The sequence below is a fragment of the Bos indicus genome, chromosome 11 (genome assembly GCF_029378745.1).
Source record: "Bos indicus isolate NIAB-ARS_2022 breed Sahiwal x Tharparkar chromosome 11, NIAB-ARS_B.indTharparkar_mat_pri_1.0, whole genome shotgun sequence".
Lineage (NCBI taxonomy): Eukaryota > Metazoa > Chordata > Mammalia > Artiodactyla > Bovidae > Bos > Bos indicus.
In genome coordinates, this window is record NC_091770.1 from 1,007,937 (window position 1) to 1,027,919 (window position 19,983).

At 49.6% G+C, this 19,983-nt stretch overlaps 1 long non-coding RNA gene across 2 annotated transcripts in view; it reads left to right on the forward strand.

The window, feature by feature from the left end:
• The window catches only part of LOC109565700 (uncharacterized), a 222,365-nt gene extending 213,367 nt beyond the window's left edge, over positions 1–8,998 (forward strand). Inside the window, exon 6 of one of the 2 annotated variants that reach the window (XR_011569181.1) lies at positions 7,222–8,998. This is a non-coding gene — a long non-coding RNA (uncharacterized lncRNA). The remainder of the gene's footprint in view (positions 1–7,221) is intronic. The other variant, XR_011569183.1, reaches the window with a different exon arrangement.
• The last annotated feature ends 10,985 nt before the right edge of the window (positions 8,999–19,983 follow it).

Below are 19,983 nucleotides of genomic sequence, written 5' to 3' on the forward strand. Positions count from 1 at the left end.
GCACCCAGAGCGCAGGCAGCGCGGCTCACAGGCAGGCCTTCCCTGTGTGAGGCGGGTGTCGGGCAGTGAACACAGCTGGCGCCTCTCTGCTCCTCCCTCAGCCCTGCCTGTGGACCCTCTGGGCCCACGTGCGAGGTACCACTTTCCCCACACACCGTTTTAGAAAACTGGAAACCTTGACAGACAATTCTATCCGAAAGTCGGGTTTAATCTCATGAAACGTATCAAACTTCTCCCCCGCCCCTTTTTTTCTGCCAGTTTTGAGGTATAACCGACACCCAGCACTGTGTGTATCAATGGTGTCCAGTATCGTGACTTCCGTAAACTTCTTTTATTTCTGTGTGTGAGTTGGGGCTGTGCTGGATCGTGTCGCTGCTCAGGCTTTCTCCAGCTGCGGCGGGGAGGCCACCCTTTGCTGCAGTGCGTGCGCGTCTCACCGCGGCGGCGTCTCTCACCGCAGAGCACGGGCTCCAGGTGCCCGGGGTTAGTAGTTGCGGCACTCGGGCGGAGTAGTTGTGGCACGCGGGCTTAATTGCTCCACGGCATGCGGGATCTTCTTGGACCAGGGATTGAACCCCTGATGCCTCAGTTGACAGGTGGATTCTTATCCACTGTACCACCGTGGAAGTCCCAGCATCATGATTTAACTTATGTACTTCGTGAAATGATGACCATCATAACTCTAGTGAACATCCAACATCTCATACTACAAACTAAAAGAAAAAAATTTTTTCTTATGAGAAGAACCTAGGATTTACCCTCTTTACAACTTATATATAAATATAAGTTGTTCTTATATAGCAAACAGCAGTGTTCATTATATTGTACCTGACATCCCTCGGATTGTTTTTCTTAGAACTGGAAGTTCATACCTTTTAACCACCTTCATCCAATTTGTAAAAGTTTTACGATTTTAAATCCCTAGACTTGCGTTTTTTAAAAAGCAAAATTTGGGGCTTCTCTGGTGGTCTGGTGGTTAAGACTTGGCCTTTCAGGGCAGGGGGTGACGGCTCAAGTCCTGGTTGGGGAGCTAAGACCCCGCGTACTCCTTGGCTGGAAACCAGAGCATATCTAAACCACAAGCAATAGTGCAACAAATTCAATGATTTAGAAATTCACTCATTTTAAAATTCAGGTGTATTCAATTTAAAAATGGTCCACACCCCCTGCCCCCCACCCCCGAAAAAGAAACTTTAAAAAAGGCAAAACTTGGGAGGTGTGGTTAGTATTACTGTATATGGGGAAGCTCCTCGAGACCAGAAGGTCATGAGGGAGCCAGATGTGAGTCTGTGTGTACCAGAGAACAAAGGCCCTGAGGTGCCAAACATGAAGCGCACCGACAGCTACCTCTGTTTTGGTTGGCAGTGCTTTTCTAGATGGAGTCCTCTCCACTATGCAGACTGGAAAACTGCAGTCCAGAGAGGAATGGGGTTCGCTCAAGGGGCCCCAAGAATGAGAGGCAGAGCCGGGGGTTCTCATCTCTGGCCTCTGATCCCACCTACCGTTGTTCATTTCACCACATGACTCCTTAGGGGAACAGGAGACCTGCTCCTGGAGTTTTACATGAGGAGAATTGGCTCAGATGGTAAAGAATCTGCCTGCAGTGCAGGAGACCTGGATTTGATCCCTGGGTTGGGAAGATCCCCTGGAGAAGGGAATGGCTACCCACTCCAGTATTCTTGATTGGAGAATCCCAGGGACAGAAGAGCTTGCTGGGCTACAGTCCATAAGGTTACAAAGAGTTGGACATAACTGAAGCAACTTAGCGCACACACACACAAAAGATGCAATGGCACGTCATTTCAGAGGGGGCTGGTCTTCACATTCAAGGGAGACATGAACCCTAAGGAGGAGGCAGTGTTTCTTCCACTTCCATATCAAGATCTGTGTCACATCTTAACATTTCCACTTCACATTGCAGACCTATAATTAACTCATCATGATCAGTGAGTGGATTTTCCATTTTGTGTATTTTTCTGAAGCACTTGGGGCTCTTTGCTTTTTGTGGTAAAACCAGGAGGAGAAGGAAAGTTAGTCATAAAAATGATCAAGATTGGGAGAAAGATGCGCCACTGGCCTATCCGAGCACAGCGCAAGTACCCCTGATGCCGGAAACTCAGCCTCAGTGTACCGGTGCCAGACTGAATCTTGGCGACTTCAGGGGCAGTAGGCTGCCCAGGTGGCACTAGTGGTAAAGAACCTGCCTCCCAATGCCAGAGGCATAAGAGACTCAGGTTCGATGCCTGTGTCGGGAAGATCCCCCTGGAGAAGGCATGACAACCTGCTCCAGTATTCCTGCCTGCAGAATCCCATGGTCAGAGGAACCTGGAGGGCCACAGTCCATAGCGTCACAAAGTGTCAGATACCACTGAAGTGACTTAGCATACACACACAGAAAAGCTTTATTGCTTTGCCAGGCAAAGTCCTGAGAAACTGTTTGTCCCAACCCCGGCTGGGATTTGGTGAGTTTAATTGCAATGGTTCAAGGGTAGGGTGCTGATAAGGAGCAGGGTGTGTGCAGGCCCTGCATTCCTTTAGTCTGGCCTCAGGAGGTCTCCTGACCTCTGGTTCTCCAGGAATGAAGAATGCTTCATCGAGTAGTTAACAACTTGCATTTCTTGGGGTTTTTAGTTCTGTTGTTGTTGTTCAGTCACTCAGTCATGTCTGACTCTTTGTGACCCCAGGGACTGCAGTAAGCCAGGCTTCCCTTGTCCTTCACTATCCATCTTGCCCTCTGTTGTCCCCTTCTCCTCCTCCCTTCAGTCTTTCCCAGCATCAGGTTTTTTTCCAATGAGTGGGCTCTTTGCCTCAGGTGGCCAAATTGGAGATTCAGCTTCAGCATCAGTCCTTCCGAAGAATATTCAGGGTTGATTTTCTTTAGGATTGACTGGTTTAATCTCCTTGCTGTCCAAGGGACTCTCAAGAGTCTTCTCCAGCGCCACAGTTGGAAAGCATCAATTCTTTGGCACTCAGCCTTCTTTATGGTCCAACTCTCACATACGTACATGACTACTGGAAAACCATAGCTTTAACTACAGGAACCAAAGACATTATTATGTGTATTCCTTGAGGCCGAGCCAGGATCCTGCACCAAGACTGTGCTATTGTTTATTGGCAGCTCCTCCCTTATCTTTGCTTTCCCTACCCTCTCTGACAAGCAACTGTTTGAACCTGCCCTTTGGAACTCAGGGAAGCTCTTGGAGGCTGGAGTCTATTCCCCACAAACAAGAAATGGGGGACACAGAAAGCATTCATACCTAGGAGCCACAGAGAGTCCTGCTTGGTTTCACCCCCAACCAGGAGAGTTGGACGCAGGATCCATGCTGGGAATGCTCAGATGCTCAGTTGTGTCCGACTGCGACATCATGGACTGTAGTCTGCCAGGCTCCTCTGTCCATGGGATTCTCCAGGCAAGAGTACTGGAGTTGGTTGCTGTTTGCTTCACACCTCCTGTGCTCCTACACTGGTAGCAGTTTTTTTTTTTTTAATTAATTTAGTTTTTAAATTGAAAGATAATTGCTTTACAGACTTTTGTTGCTTTCTGTCAAAATCAAGAAGAATCAGCCATAGGTATACATATGTCCCCTCCCTCTTGAACTTTCCTCCCATCTGCCTCCCCACCCCACTCCTCTAGGTTGTTACAGAGCCACTGTTTGACTTCCCTGAGTCATACAGCAAATGCCCATTTGGTTATCTATTTTACATATGGAATTGTAAGTTTCCATGTTACTCTCTCCATACATCTCCCCCACCTCCTCCTTCCCTCCCTCCGCCCACCCCCCACCCCACCCCCGTGTCCAGTAGGTGGATTCTTTACCACTAGTGCCACCTGGGAAGCAGGATCCGTGTTCCCTTCCAAATTAACTGTGAGTCCCACATATATGAAACTTACAAGAGGAGAAATAACATGGCTTGTGAACTGAGTCTTGGGACCATGTTTTCAAGTCACTGTTGAGGCTGAGTTTGTTTTCTGTGGCCTGTCTCCACTGCAAGAAGAGTTGTCACTTTTTCTGCTGGTGGATATTTCCCTTGGGGAAATGAAAACTCATGTGGAAAACAGTCACTCTCAGAAATGCTGGATAAACAGAGTGGGCAAATGCCCTCCTCGTTTTCCAAGGAGCAGACTGTGTAAACCAGAAAGGGGTACTTCAGATGTTAATCTTTGGCAAAAACTCTCAAATGAATTAGCAAATAGTGACTGGAGATAAAGTAAAACTTGGTTCAAAGGTCAACCTCTGAAATGATTCAGGTTGCTCTCCACTCTCTACCTTGGCAGGGAAGGGCAGGCCCCAAAGCAAGCAGCAAAGAGTACACTCTTCCAGGAATTTGGGAAGAAGCTCCTGACTCCCCATAGCAAAAACAACCCTGAAGAGAGACATGTGGGATCTGGGGCCAAGAGGGCTTTTCTCATCGCTGGGAGACATGCTGGGTGAACTGGCTATCCACTGAAGAAAGACCAAAGTAGAAGGAGAAAAGATAGGACAACATGGTTATGACCTTGGAGTTGGAGTGGGCACGGCCTCAAGCAAACACAAATCACAAAGGCAAACAGAAAGAGTGATGTCAGCCTTTATCAAAATGTGGAACTTCTGATTCAGAATCAGGAATCACTAGAAGCTGAGATAAAGACAAACAACAAAGTTGGAGGAGGTATTTTGTAATATATATATATATATAGATATGTGTGCATGTGAGTTCAGTTGCTTCAGTCATGTCTGACTCTTTGATACCTCTGAGACTGTAGCCTGCCGGGTTCCTCTGTCTACGGGATTCTCCAGGCAAGAATACTGGAATGGGTTGCCATTGCCTCCTCCAGATCTTTCCAACTCAGAAATCAAATATACATCTCCTGCGTCTCCTGTACTACAGGCAGATTCTTTACCACTGAGCCACCAGGGAAGCCCATAATATGTGTGTGTACATGTATTTAGGCGTATGTGTGTATACATATACAGATATATTTATGTATATGCAGAAATGGATACACATACACATAAAAGCTGGATTATTATCCAGACTTTGTTAAAAACTACTATCAATCTGTAGGAAAAAAGACCAAGACCAACAACCCAATGGAAAAATAGATAAAAAGATGAGCAGCCAGTTCATAAGATGGGAGGGTCCAGAGAGACCTTTGTTTTATCTCGACAGTGCAAATTTTTAATACTTCCAGGGAGGGCTTATTCTTATATGAATTTTATAAAGAAAATAAAGAAGAAAATCATCTGAAGATGAAACCCAAGCCATGAGAAGTATTAGTTTGCCAACATGTAGGGAGCACTTAATCTCTAAAGTATGAGCTCCTTGGCAACTAAAGAGCAGCAAAGACCAGAGCTGGACCCAAACAGGACTCTTAAGAGGGAGGCCCAGCCCCTCTCAGCTCTGTGCCTGGCAGCCCGCAGGGGTCTTGGCTGTTCCAGGGTGCTGAGAAGGATGGACTCCAAATTTAAGACCCTCTGATCACCATTCTACCATTAATGTTCCATTACAGATGTTGTTTGGTCACTAAGGCATGTCCGACTCTTTGCGACCCTATGGACTGTAGCCCTCCAGGCTCCTCTGTCCACGGGATTCTCCAGGCAAGAATACTGGAGTGGGGTGCCATTTCCTCCCCCAGTGGATCTTCCCAAGCTAGGAATCCAACCCACATCTTCTGTCTCCTGCATTGGCAGGTGGATTCTTTACCACTGAGCCGCCTGGGAAGCCTTGAAGCGTCTGTGCCCCCTCCATTCCCCTGGGCTTGATTACACTCTGGCCTCTCTGTGAGAACCTGGTTTCTCAGCCCCACCAGTGCTCAGGGGAGCCCAGCCTGCCACCCAGCCATCTAGTCCTGTCTCAACCAAAGCTGGAGTGGGATTGGGGAATGTCTCCACCCTGTGCATTGTAGCCAACTGAACTCAGGACTTTCACATATGATCAGAATCTTCTAGCTCAAGAGGTCACGGTTCATGGTGCCAGAGCCTAGCAGGCTGGGGGATCCAGGATCATGAGAGTATCCTGCCTTCCCCTCTGTGGTTGGCTGCCGAGGAGGCACTACAGATTGGCTGAACACTTCAGAATGAACAATAATAACAACATTTTATTTCAAACACAGCTTGATGTTTTTATTTTTTAATTGCAGTATAATTGCTTTACAATGTTGCGTTAGTTTCTGCGTACAACATCATGAATCAGCTGTACGTATACATAGATCCCCTCTCTCTTGAGCCTCCCTACCCCCCCAGGTCATCACAGAGCACCCAGCTGAGCTCCCTGTGCTGCACAGCAGCTTCCCGCTGGCTGAAATGATGTGGATGAACCTAGAGCCTGTCACAGAGAGCGAAGTCAGAAAGAGGAAAACCATATTTAGAGGAATGCATGTATATGGAATATAGAAAAATGGTACTGATGAGCCTATTTGCTGGGGCAGGAGTAGAGGGGAAGGAGCAGAGAATGGACTTGTGGTCACGGGGTGGGGGGTGGGGGCAGAATTTCATTGACATATATACACAGCTTGAATTTTATCCTATTCTCAGGAGGCCCAAAGGGATAAAGTCCCCTCATCTCACACCCGAGGTTCAGAATTGAGAAATCACCCTGCCTTGGGACAGGAACTTTTATTTTGTAACTCCAGTCTCTGCTCCTCTGTGCCTGGTGTTCTGTTTGGGAGTCTCCCCAGGGTGATGGTGCCTCCAGATAAAGTTGTAATGAGAGAGGCGGGAGGGGGACGGTGAAAAGGCCGGGCAGAGAGTAAACAGACCTTCTCCAATCCAAAGTCTAGGCAGCAGGGCACTCAGTAGGTCTACAGAGTGACTCCTGACTGCCTATGAATGCCCTCTATTCAGGAATCCAGCCTTTTGTTTAAGGGTGAAGAGCGTTCTGAAGAGCGGAGAACTGGCCGAACTGGTCTGGCCACTCAGCAGAAGTGAATACTTCCCCCTGGGGCCAGGACTCAGGTGAATGATGTCATCGATATTTTCAGGGCAATTCTAATCTGTGATTAACTTTTATCTCTGCTGTGAAATAATAGCCTCCTTTTCAGACTGCTAACAAGAAATAAAACTGGCTGCCTGGAGCGGGCTGTTTCCTACTCAGCTCAGACCCTGGAGGGCAGCTCTAAACAGAGGCAGCCTTGAGAAGGCTGATGGGGTACCCCTGGGGAAAGCCTGGGGTGAGGGAGGCTGGGGATGATGGGGGAGATGGGGACAGGAGTCCTCCAAGTCCTGGCCTTTGTTATTCCAGGCTCCTCTGTCCATGGAATTCTCCAAGCAAGAAGACTCAAGTGGGTAGCCATTCCCTTCTCCAGGGGATCTTCCCCATCTAGGGATCGAACCCACGTCTCCTGAATTGCAGGCAGATGCTTTACCATCTAAGCCATTTGTTATTCCAGTGTACCCAGCTTTCCTGACCTGATTTCAAACTCAGCTTCCCCAAAGCAGACAGGCCACTTTCTCCTGTCCTCTCTTCTTGTTTAACCAGGAAGCTTTGATAGAACCATCTAGCGATTCTTGAGTCCTGCCTCATTCGGGCCTGTGTTGAATCCCTCTGTGAGCACAGCAACACCTCGGAAGGCCTCCCCATGACCTCACCTTTGCCAGATACTTAATTTTTCAGCCCACATCAGGCCTCAGACAAAAGGAAGCCAGAGTTGTTTTTCTAAAAGACATGTTTGGGATTTCCCTGGTGGAATAGGGGACGGGAATCTGCCTGCCGATGCAGGGGCCATGTGTTCGCTCCCTGGTCCGGGCAGATTCCACATGCTGCAGAGTGACTGGGCCCTCACACCAGAACTGCTGAGGCCTGCATGATGCAACTACTGAAGCCCAGGCACCTAGAGCCTGCGCTCCGCAACAAGAGAAACAACTGCAATGAGAAGCCCTCATAGTGCAACTAGAGGAAGCCCACACACAGCGACAAAGACCCAGCACGGCCAAAAATTAAACTAAATAAATAAAATCAAAGACATGTTTGTGTCTCTGTCTAAAGTTCCTACTATAGGGACACCAGAACTTAGCATTCAAGACCCTTCACAGTCCATAAATGAGAACCTTGGGTTCTGGATCTCAAGACCATTGGGAAAATCATGCGTGAATCAGACAGGTGAATCCAGGGCTTTCTTTTAGTCAATATTTTGTTTACTCCATTTTGATAGAGACAAAATACCATATCTATGTGACCCCACATAGATAAGAGGGCAAAGGAGAGGTCTGTTCAGCTCTACAGGGCCAGTGCAGGGGGCCATGCACAAGGCCTTGGGGGCTGTGGAAATTAATGACTATACAGCTTGGTGGTGCTTTTCTCCAGAGAGGGGCCTGGCCCATGTCCCTTCCAGAGGGTTAAGTTCCCCTCCAAGAGACCTATTGACAGGAAAAGAATTGACTCACTCATGTGGGTTGACCCTTATGACCTCAGCACTGAAAACCCTCAGGTTTTCAACCTGTTTCTTAAACGGGGCTGAGAAATGAGAAAAGGACCCTGGGGGCAGCAGGAAATAAGACTGAGATTTTCCACTGGGGTTACAGGTCCCAGGGACTATTCTTAGGACCCAGGGGTTCTGGCAGATGGCACCCCAGAGGGTTTCACGCAGATTGGAACAAACTCAGTGCTACGTTCCTCCCCACCCTCTGCATGTAGAGGAGGAGACCTTTTAGAATAATCAGAGGCATTTTCTTTAAGGATGTTGTTTTCTCTCTGTGGTGATATGAAGCCAGCCAGAGCCAGCTGTTTCTCCATCAGGGCTAGGATGGGCTAGAAAAACATCTAACTCAATTGGCCACTTGTTAATATTTTTCCTTGTAAGACACACAAATGCAGTGAATTATATCTGTTTTGTGAGCAGCAGGTCTCCTGGATAAAGATGGAGCCACATTCAGGTCAGACCTGGGAAGGAGGAAAGGATGGACCATAGAGGGAACAGGCACCTTCAGTGAAGCCCAGTCTCTTGGCCCCTGTCGTCTGTCATCATGGCCTTGTTGATATTGATTAAAAGGCACGTGTGTGTGTATGAGAGTTGTGTGTGTGTGTGTGTGTGTGTGTGTGTGTGTGTGTGTTTAGTCGCTCAGTTGTGTCCGACTCTTTTTGACCCTATGGACTGTAGCCACCAGGCTCCTCCGTCCATGGGATTTTCCCAGCAAGAACACTGGAGTAGGTTGCCATTTCCTCCTCCAGGGGATCTCTCAGACCCAGAGATCAAACTAGTGTCTCTTGCGTCTCCTGTGCTGCCAGAGGATGCTTTACCTCTGAGCCACTGGGGAAGCCTGATTAAAAGGTGGACATGAAATAAACCCCAGAGGGCCAGCCCAGCCAGGGTCTGAACCACAAGGTTCTTCATTCTGCCCCTGCCACTCTCAGGACCAGCTCTGGGGCTTTGCTCCAGCAAAGGAACCCAGAGTCATGACTCAGCAGAAATCCCAGGAATATTTGGAGCATAAAGCTGGAGAAGGCAATGGCACCCCACTCCAGTACTCTTGCCTGGAAAATCCCATGGGTGGAGGAGCCTGGTGGGCTGCAGTCCATGGGGTCGCACAGAGTTGGGCACAACTGAGCGACTTCACTTTCACTTTTCACTTTCATGCATTGGAGAAGGAAATGGCAACCCACTCCAGTGTTCTTGCCTGGGGAATCCCAGGGACGGGGGAGCCTGGTGGGCTGCCATCTATGGGGTCGCACAGAGTCGGACACGACTGAAGTGACTTAGCAGCAGCAGCAGCAGCAGCTGATGATCTCAATAAACTGCTTTGAGTCTGGAAAGAAAGAAGCTGGCTCGTAATAAAGGAGAATGGAGCCTTCCAGGCACACAAGGGCGGTGGAGCTCCAGGCCACCGCCTGGTCCAAGGAAGCATTCCATAAAAAGCAGGTGTGGGAGTGTTTGCAATCTCACTTCCGTGGTTGTTGCTGGGCCTCCAACCCTCACCACCTGGGCGTCTCCGCAGGCAGCCTCATGACATTGTGGCTGGCGAACCCTAGGCTGTGTGACCCCAGAGAGGGTGAGAGAGCGCCAAAGATGAAAACCACAGTATTTTCATAGCCCGATATCAGAAGTGGCGTAATGGCACCTTCCTGGTGGTCCAGTGGCTAAGACTCCAAGCTCCCAAGGCAGGGGGCCCAGGATTGATCCCTGGTCAGGGAACTAGACCCCACATGCCGCAACTAAGAGTTTGCAAGCCACAACTAAAGATCCTGCGCACTGCAATGAAGATCGAGGATCCTACCTGCCGCGCCTAATACATAAATAAATATTAACAGAAAGAGATAAAATCACTTGTGCCCTCTCGCGACTGATCTGATCTGATCTGATCTCTTCTACTCATTAGAATTAGAAGCAAGTCATTTAGTCCACCCCACACTCAAAGGCGTAGATACACGGAAGGTTGGATCATTGGGGCCATCTTGGAGCTTGCCAACCACAGGACCCCTAATTGTTTCTCTGAAAACAAAAGGAGAAGAAAGAGAAAGGCCCGCTATTGTACATCTCTGCTTCCCTCTGAATCCAGGTCTGGGCCCGGTGTCTACTTTCATGGTTTAAAAGCCCACTCCCATTTCGCTGTGTGGTTTTCAAATGATCACAAAGAAAGGGATTACTTTCAAGAAACTTTCAGTCCCTCCTACCACTGGGGCTGTCTACAGCGCTGTTGTGGGGCAGAGGGAACACTCTCTTCCACGGGCCTCTGTCTGAATCCATGTGCTTAAACACGGACAATGAAAGAGCTTCCATGAAAAGCAGTTTGAGTGCCCACTGGATACCAGGCTCCGCACTAGTCTGGGGCTAGAGTGTCAGGCTCCACAGAGGAAGCAGTGCGTTGCGTGAGAGAGGAGCAGAGAGTCACCTGGTCAGAATGCCACCGCCCGTGTGCTATTACAGGATGAAGGATTTCAGTGGAGCTACTCTGACTCTCCAGTCATTTGGGCTTCCCCGGTGGCTCAGATGGTAAAGAATCTGCTTACACTGCAGGAGACCTGGGTTTGATCCCTGGATCAGGAAGATCCCCTGGAGAAGGGAATGGCTACTCACTCCAGTATTCTTGCCTGGAGGACTCCAGGGACAGAGGAGCCTGGCAGGCTACAGTATATGGGCTCACAAAGAGTCAGAAGCAACTAATATTCGACCTTCAGGAGCCTCAATTTCCAAATCATCTTAACTGAGAGATTGTATCTGTAATGCCTGAGGCACACTGGAGTCAGGGTGCTCCACCTAGGTCTCTGGGAGACGGGGTACCCCTGACACAGTGGTAGAGATCACCCTGCAGAACCACTTCTCATCCTGGCCAGCCTGAGACTGCATTCAGGGGGTCTCAGTGGGGGTTTGAGCAAATCCATATCCCCACACCATGGGAGGCTCTCAGAGGAGTCGCTTCAGGACCTGACGGTCCTGGTCCCTGCTCAGGTACAGGTGGCAGATGGGCCAGGGTAGGCGGGGTCCAGGGCCTGGGGGCTCTCTTGGCCAGTTCTCCCAAGATCTAGGAAGGGGGAGCAGCCCAGCTGGAGAAGGGGGTTTTCAGTCCTCGTCCTTTCCTTATGCTTGACTTGCTTCCTATAACCCTGCCCATGGATGAGTCACCTGGACCCTTGCTCCTGGCTGGAGAGACCTTTAAGAAGTTATGAATTGTAGGTGGGTCTGGAGTTAGCCTCTCCCACGGGAAGTCTCTTTGGCTGTCCGTGCTCTATCCCCATGCCCACATCCTGCGCCACAGACTTCACATTCAGGTCTTGTTCACCCAGGGCTGGAATCCCACAGTGGGTGTCAACCTAAGGCCCATCAGAGGAGCCTTCAGCTCTCCTGTCTAGAGAAGGAGACCATTAAGTTCCAAGAATACGGGGCTCCCAGGCCAGGGCAGAGTGGGCGTCAAGAGTGTGTCATTCTGAAGGTCAACGTCGTTGTAAGGGGAGAGCAAGGGGCTCTGTGCCCCGCCCCCTTCCCAGCCCCCACACTATCTTGGATACTTCCTTTAGCTTCTTTTAGATGTTTTCCCCATTTATAAAGCAGAAAAAGTATTAAGAATCTGACAAAATAATAAACACAGAGGAACTCTGAAAACAACCTAATTCAACAACAATAAACACGGAGCATCTGCTAAGTGTCAGGCTGTGTTCTGAGCATGAAGCCAAGACAGAGCTCATAGTCTAGAAGAGACACAGATACAAAACAAACACGCACACGCAGAGTGCCCTGCAAAATGACCATGCGAGCTGGAGGGAAAAGGAGGGGTAAGAGATTCAGGAAGGAAGCTTGGACCTGAATGAGCTGAGTGCTGAGCCATGTCCCTGCCTGTGAGAAGAACATTCCAGAAGTAGGAACAGCCAGGTGCCCCAGAAGGAAAGTGTGTGTGCTGGTCCACTTGGAAATCTGCCTCCAGGTCAGTGATCCATGGAACAACAAAGTATCTGGGGGCAGCACAGACGCTCGCAGCAGCCATGGCAGCATTCAAGGCATCTTCAGCTGGGGTTTCCCTGCTGGCCCAGTGGTTAAGACTTCCAATGCTGGGAACACAGGTTTCATCCCTGGTTGGGGAGCTAAGGTCCCACACAGTGTGGCTGAAAGAAGGAAAGTGTTAGTCACTCAGTCATGTCTGACTCTGTGACTCCATGGACAACTGGAGCCCACCAGGATCCTTCATTCTTGGGATTTCCCAGGCAAGAATACTGGAATGGTTTGCCAGGCCCTTCTCCAGGAGATCCTCCTGACCCAGGGACTGAAGTCCCTGGGAAAGTCTCCCGCGTTGCAGGCAGACTCTACCGTCTGAACCACCAGGTTGTCTTCAGCTGATTTGTTGAAAATAAGATATAGAAAAGGCTTCTCTAATGGCTCAGATGGTAAAGAATCGACCTGCAACGCAGGAGACCTGGGTTCTATCCCTGGGTTGGGAAAATCCCCTGGAGGTGGGCATGGCAACCTACTCCAGTATTCTTGCCTGGAGAATCCCCATGGACAGAAGAGCCTGGTGGGCTACAGTCCATGGGGTTGCAAAGAGTTGGACACAACTGATCGACTAAGCAAAAGATATAGAGATCAGTCAGCAAGAAGGCGATGCGTATCAACGGGACAAATTCCAAGTCCAAACTCCCTCCACAGACCAGCCCAGCTCCGACCCCCTGCATCTCCCACCACACATCCTTCCAGCCCGCTGGTCTAAGCAGCAGACTTCTCACTGGTCCCCAGCTTGCCTCCAGCCTCGGTTGTTGTGGTTACAACCCCCAGCCCTGCACCGTGCCTATTTTTAAAGAATCACTTCAAACATCACCACCTCTGTGAAGACTCTCACCCTCTGGCATTTACCTAGGCAACTGGTCACTCCACCCAGGCCTGCTCCTGCCCTTGGACGTCCCTCCATTGTGATCCTTACTGCCCAGGGCCGCTGGGAAGTACCCGAGAACCTGCCCCTCATCAGGAATATGAGAGAGTGTTTGTGAGAAGTGATCTCACTAGAGATGGAGCAGAGGTGTGTCTGCCTGTGATGTGGACCCACTGGAGGACCATTGTCAGCTCAGAGTTACTCCAAAATCCTCCTGGTAAATTTGTTTTAATTTTATCTTTATTATTAGTGATTTTCCCATCATTGCAGAACAAAAGGGTGATCTCCATTGCACAGTCTGGAACTGGCTTCACACATTCTTCTACTGTCTTGCTATGTCTCCAGGAGTTACACACCACTGCTTCTCCTCCTGGAAGCTGTAGGGGACGTGTCGCCTCTGGACAGGATCCAGTGGTGGTCTGCTGGACAGTATAGACAGGGCAGGCTTTGCCCACCCTCATCTCACTGAGCACAGAGCGTGGCAGCATATGGAGGGTCAGCGATCCTTTACTGAGGTCAGACACCTGCCCAGCACTCAGCCTTCTGCTCTCTCCCTTGGAGCCAGCGTCTCAGCTTCCTCAGCAGTGATGGAAAAGGAAGCGAACTCTGACCCACAGAAAGAGTCTATTTCCTTAATTCCAAGGCACACAGTTGTTCACATTTTAATTATTCTGGATTCAGGATATGTCTTACAATTAGTTGGTACATTGCACGGGGTGTTTCTTTTTCTTTTTGAAATTCCTCCCACAGACAAAAAAAAAAAAAGCTGTTCCCAAAACAATGCCATGTCTTACAATTGATGGCATCTTAGAATCAAAGAAAATAGGAGTGGAAATCATGGGGCGGCAGCTGAAGTTCCACCCGTGTGAGACTTCTAGGAGCCATTGTGAAAACTATTTTGTTCTGTTGTAAATGTTTCCTGGTGTGAATGCAGGGCGACCAGATTCCTAGAGCCCCAGGTCCCCTGGCCATGCCAGGATCACGAGGCAGATGAAGAAGAGTGTAGCCTGGATCCTGCCCACGTGTGGTCAGCCGTGCCAGCCTGGCCACTGGGTTTTGTACTTTTCATTCCGGAATTCCTGGAGATGGCTGCCAGGGCCGAGAGGTAATATCGGGACACACCGGCTTTTCTTGGGCCTTGGAATTCCGGAAGTGGGTGGCTAGAGTCTATGGAGCCAGACAGAACACGTATGGGAATACAATTACAGCGAAGTCAGCCTGGCTGGAGCGGGGAAGAGGGCCCGGGTGCGAGGGACCCGCGTGGTGAGCAGGTCCAGGTCTGGCGCTGGTTCACGCAACCACAGCTCCTGGACTACATTTCTCACTGTGCACCCCCTCAGCAGTCTTCTTGAGCAAAGACACCTACGATCTCTAAAAGCTTTAGAAATGCTGTGGGAACCATCACCCTCTTGGAGAACCACACACGTTAAGGGTCCTGAGAAGCCCTGCAATAGAGAAACACGAGAAAGGGGGCTTCCCTGGAGGCTCAGTGGTAAAGAATCTGCCTTCCAGTGCAGCTTCCATCCCGGGTCTGGGAAGATCCCACATACCTCAAAGCAATTAAGCCCATGCACCACAACTACTGAGCCTGTGCTCCAGAGTCCAGGAGGCACAGCTCCCGAAGGCCGTGCTCTGCAACAAGAGAAGCCACCACAGTGAGAAGCTCGCGCACTGCAACGCAGAGTAGCCCCCGCTCATTGCGACTAGAGAAACCCCGAGCGCAGCAATGAAGAAATCAATCAATAAGATTATTTTTAAAGAACGGATGCATTTAAAAAGAAAAAAACAATGATGAACCTCTGTTGAATGTTCTCCCAATGTCTTTGATCACAGAACACTTTTATTCAAGTCTCATCTTATAAAATCTGAAGATACAAATTTTCTTCAGAACAGCTGCTGGGCAACAGTTCTATCTTAGCCGAGCCATTGAGGACTGAGAATACTTGGATCACTCTCCAGCTGATCCTGGGAAGGAGAAAGCGGAGTAGAGAAGTGATGGGCGAGCCCACAGAAGAGACCCTTTCTGGGATCCTGGTGCGTGACCCCACTTGCCCGCTGGTCTCCTCCAGGAGGCTTTGGCTGTCACAGGTGTCCCCAGGGCAGTACGCTGCCAGCACTGGTCTGACAGGTATGAGAGCCAGCGGGGAGGGCTAAATATGGTCTTGGCACATGGGCTGAGTCACCTTTGGAAGGATCTTTGCTGGAACAGGAACTGGCACACACAGAAACAGCAGCAAAACATAAGGCCACGCTCACCTCGAAGTTAGTTCTCTGGTTCCTTGTGCAAACCCAGGACAGACCCTGTAGAATGAGAGCGCTGCGGGCAGGGGATTCAGAGCCCAACAGAGAGGCCTGTCGCTCTCTAAATTAGGAAACACGCCTATTGCTGGGGGCTTCCCAGGTGGCGCAAGGAGTAAAGAATCCACCTGTCAATGCAGGAGACACAAGAGATGTGAGCTCCATCCCTGGGCGGGGAAGATGCCCTGGAGAAGAGAATGGCAACGCATTCCTGTATTTCTTGCCTGGAAAATCCCATGGACAGAGAAGCCTGGCAGGTTATAGTCCATGGGGTCACAAAGAATCAGACGAGACTGAGCACGCACACACCATGCCAGATGCTGCCTGCGGGTCTCTGGAGATTTGAAAGGATTGACGGTAGGTAACACTGGTTGACGGGCTTCCCCCAGTGGCTCAGTGGTGATGAATCTGCTTGCAGTGCAAGAGAAACAGGAGATGAGAGTTCAGTCCTTGGGTTGGGAAGATGCCCTGGAGGAGGAAATGGCAACCCACTCCAGTGTTCTTGCCTGGAGAATCCCATGGACAGAGGAGTCTGGCAGGCTATAGTCCGTGGAGTCCCACATGTTGATAAGCAAGGCCTGAGCTTCCTAGTTTTTCTGTAAGTCCTTGGTGACTACCTCCTGGGTGCAGGATAAACAGAACTCCAGTGTATTGATAGTTTAGGCTGCAAATGGGTCCCTGGTGCCCAGGAAGAGGCTGCAGCCCTGGAGAGGTCACGCCAGCAAGGGTAGGAAATGGCTGATGTTAAACCTCCTGAAGACAGCTGTGATCAGGGAAGGGCAGCTAGGTTTTTGCAGAAGATTCACTGGAAGCTCTGCTGTTCACTCACTAAGTCACATCTGACTCTGTGACTCTTTGCAACCCTTTGGACTGCACCATGCCAGGCTTCCCTGTCCTCCACTATCTCCCAGAGTCTGTTCAAACTCCTGTCCATTGACTCGGTGATGCCATCCAATCATCTAATCCTCTGTTGCCCCCTTCTCCTCCTGTCCTCAATCATTCCCAGAATCAGGGTCTTTTCCAGTGAGTCGGCGCTTTGCATCAGGTGGCCAAAGTATTGGTGCTTCAGCTTCACCATCAGTCCTTCCAATGAATATTCAGGGTTGATTTCCTTTAGGACTGACTAGTTTGATCTTCTCACTGTCCAAGGGACTCTCAAGAGTCTTCTCCAGCACCACGGTTGGAAAAAATGAATTGTTTGATGCTCAGCCATTTTTATGGTCTAACTCTTACATCCATATGTGGCTGCTGGAAAAACCATTACTTATGCGAAGTTTTGAGGGGTGGATCCTGGGGAGTTGGGAGTCACAGGCAGCAAACACAGCCGAAGCAAAGACAGCGAGGCAGAACAATCAGAATTTGCTCTTCCAGTGGTGAGCAGGTACATGGCACCCCGGGACACCAGGTGGGAGGGTGCAGACACCAGGCAGGAGTTTGGATTTGTTCATAAAGAAATCTTTTGAGTATCAGATGCCACCAGGGGCAGGGTCTCTTGGCTTCCTGAAGATGGCAGTCAGGAGGGAGCCATTGAGTGCTGGGTTGGAGTGGAGGACTTTTGGGGCGAGGAGAGATGCAAGCCAAGGGGTTTTGTGCAGTAGCCACTTTTTAGTGGACAGGCATGTTCATAGAAGCGGGAGCCCCTAAACCAAGAGAGTTGAAGTGGGAAATAGTTCAGTGTCAGGCCTGGGGCTTGGGCCAGAAGCCCCAGGAGAAACAGAGGAGAGGGGGTGGAGATATATCCCCATCCCCTGGTGCCAAGGTTATGGTTATGACTGAGGCCAAGGAGAGAAGGATGGTGGGGTGGGAGAGGGTGAGGGGGTTGTTATGGCCCCCACCCAGGATTCCACTGCAGATGTGTTCTTCTGAGCTGCATAGTGGTTATTAAAGAGCTAGGAAAACCTCATGTAAGTATCTAGATTTCTGGCTTCACTAGAAAGCCCTGGATTTCATGGCTTCATTCCTAGAGTGCTGGCCAGAGCTGGTCACACAGCACCTGGGACTTGGCCCTCCAGCTTCCACATCCCTCCTCTGCTACCATCTCTCACTCGGCCAGCTTCTCTCCTGTCCCTTCTTGGCCCTACTGGGTCCCCAACACATGGATTCACAACCTGGTTGCAGGTCAGGGCACAGGAGGCTGCTGTTCACAGCATGGAGCTGGGGGTGAAATCCAGCTGCCACCCAGGTCTCCCATCCCTAGCAAGTCCACCCCTCACCCCCAGAGAAGAGGTGCCTAGTCACACAAAGACATAGAGATTAGACCTGGCCCTGACCCAAAATTCTCCCACCCAATCCTGAGTTCCCATTGGACACAGCAGGTCAGATGGCCGTGATAAGGAGGATAAGGAGGGGTGGGGTGGGCGGGGCGAGGCACTGGGACTCAGGAGGGACGCGTTTTCAGAAATCTTTGTCAACTACAAATTGGCACTTGCCAAGAGTGTTTGCCAGCAACTGAATAACAAAGGCGTTTGCCACCTGCCTCTGCGGAGATTGAACTCTGTGCTGCGGCAGCTGCTGGCCTTCAACATTCCTGAGGGGATTCAGGGTGGAGAGTGAGGCACTCTGTGCTCCAGGGCATCTGGTGGGACAGGTCTTTAGATAGTTAGATATTTTCAGGAACTGATCTCATGACCCCAGTCCTTGCACCTCTTCATATCTAGAAAAGCATTGCACCCCTTCATTCATGGCGGCATCAGCTCCTTGTGACTAGCAGAAAACCTTTGGTAAAAAATGCTTGATTGCATTGAGCTCCCCTTCAGCAAAGTCTTATATCCTGACCTTCCCCCACTGCCTCTTTAGAGCAGTCTCTCAGAGCTCTCTGAGGTGCTCTATCCCAGGCTGCAGTCCTCGTTTTGCCCCAGATAAATCTTAACTTACAACTCTCACATTGTGTATCCTTTTAGTCGACACCTTTAAAAATGCGCAGAGATCAGGATACCGATGCCCAGTAACACTCGGCTTTGAGAAACAGTCTGGAAGCATCTAACAGAGCCATTTAAAGCTCGGAGGACGTTCGCACTGTTGCTGCTGCAATAATTAGTGATCATTGACTGCCTACCAGGATTTTGATTCTGACTTCCGGCTTCATATGTCATGGTTATTTTTATTTCTCTGTTTTGTTGATGAGGAACGGAAGCTCACAGAGGTTGAGTCATTGGCCCCAGGCCACTGCCCATCAGGCTAATACTTAGTGTCAACAGTCAATGCCCATGAGGGCTGAGCTGAGCACTTCACCCTCCCCATGATATAGCTGATGCTACTCCTCCCATCTCAACAGGAAGACTGAGGCCTGGAAGGGTCTGTGTGAGTTCTAAGCTACCTCCACTAACAAGCCCATGCCTAAGAGCTAATTATGAAGCACAAACATGGGATTAAAACCTAAATCTTCAATCAAGACTTCCCTGCTGGCTCAGAGGGTAAAGAATATGCCTGCAAAGCAGGAGACCTGGGTTTGATCCCTGGGTAGGGAAGATCCCTTGGAAAAGGGGATGGCTACCCACTCCAGTATTCTTGCCTGGGAAATCCCATGGACAGAGGAGCCTGGCTGGTTACAGTCCATGGGGTTGCAAAGAGTCGGACACGACTTAGCAATTAAACAGCAGCAGGAGGAATGGATTGGGAGTTTGGGATTAGCAGATGCAAACTATTATATATAGGATGGATAAACAACAAGGCCCTACTGTATAGCACAGGGAACTCTATTCAATATCCTGCGATAAACCACAATGGAAAAGAATATAAAAGAAAAATGTATATATATACTGAACAACTTTGTCATACAGCAGGAAGCAACTCTTTGGAAATCAACTATAGTTCAATTAAAAAAAAAAACACAAAACTAGGCCTTCAGTGCAGAATCTATACTACACTGTTATTATTTCTCCTGCTTCATATTTTAAAAATTGGAACATAATTGCTTTACAATGGGCTTCCTTGATGGCTCAGATTGGTAACGAATCTGCCTGCAATGCAGGAGACCCAGGTTCCATCCCTGGGTTGGTAAGATTCCCTGGGAGAGGGAATGGCAACCCACTCCAGTGTTCTTGCCTGGAGAATCCCATGGACAGAGGAGCCTGGCGGGCTACAGTCTGTAGGGTCACAAAGAGTCGGATGCGACTGAGAGAATCTCTTTCTGTGCTTTACAATGTTGTGTTTAGTTTCTGTTGTTCAGTGAGGTGAGTTAGCCATATCCTCCTGATATCCTGAGCTGAGACTGTTCATGCAGGTTACACATTACATGGTCAGCAAACTCTAAGAGCTGAGCATTAACCAGGATGTTTCTAATAACTGGGCATCTGTGCCTTTCCTATGAGACAGACCACCTATGTGCAATGCTGGTCAGCGTAGGGGTTAAGCTCGGGCCTGAGTCAGTGAAACCTGAGTTCTAGCCATACTTTGCAACTCTGGCTGTATGACAGTG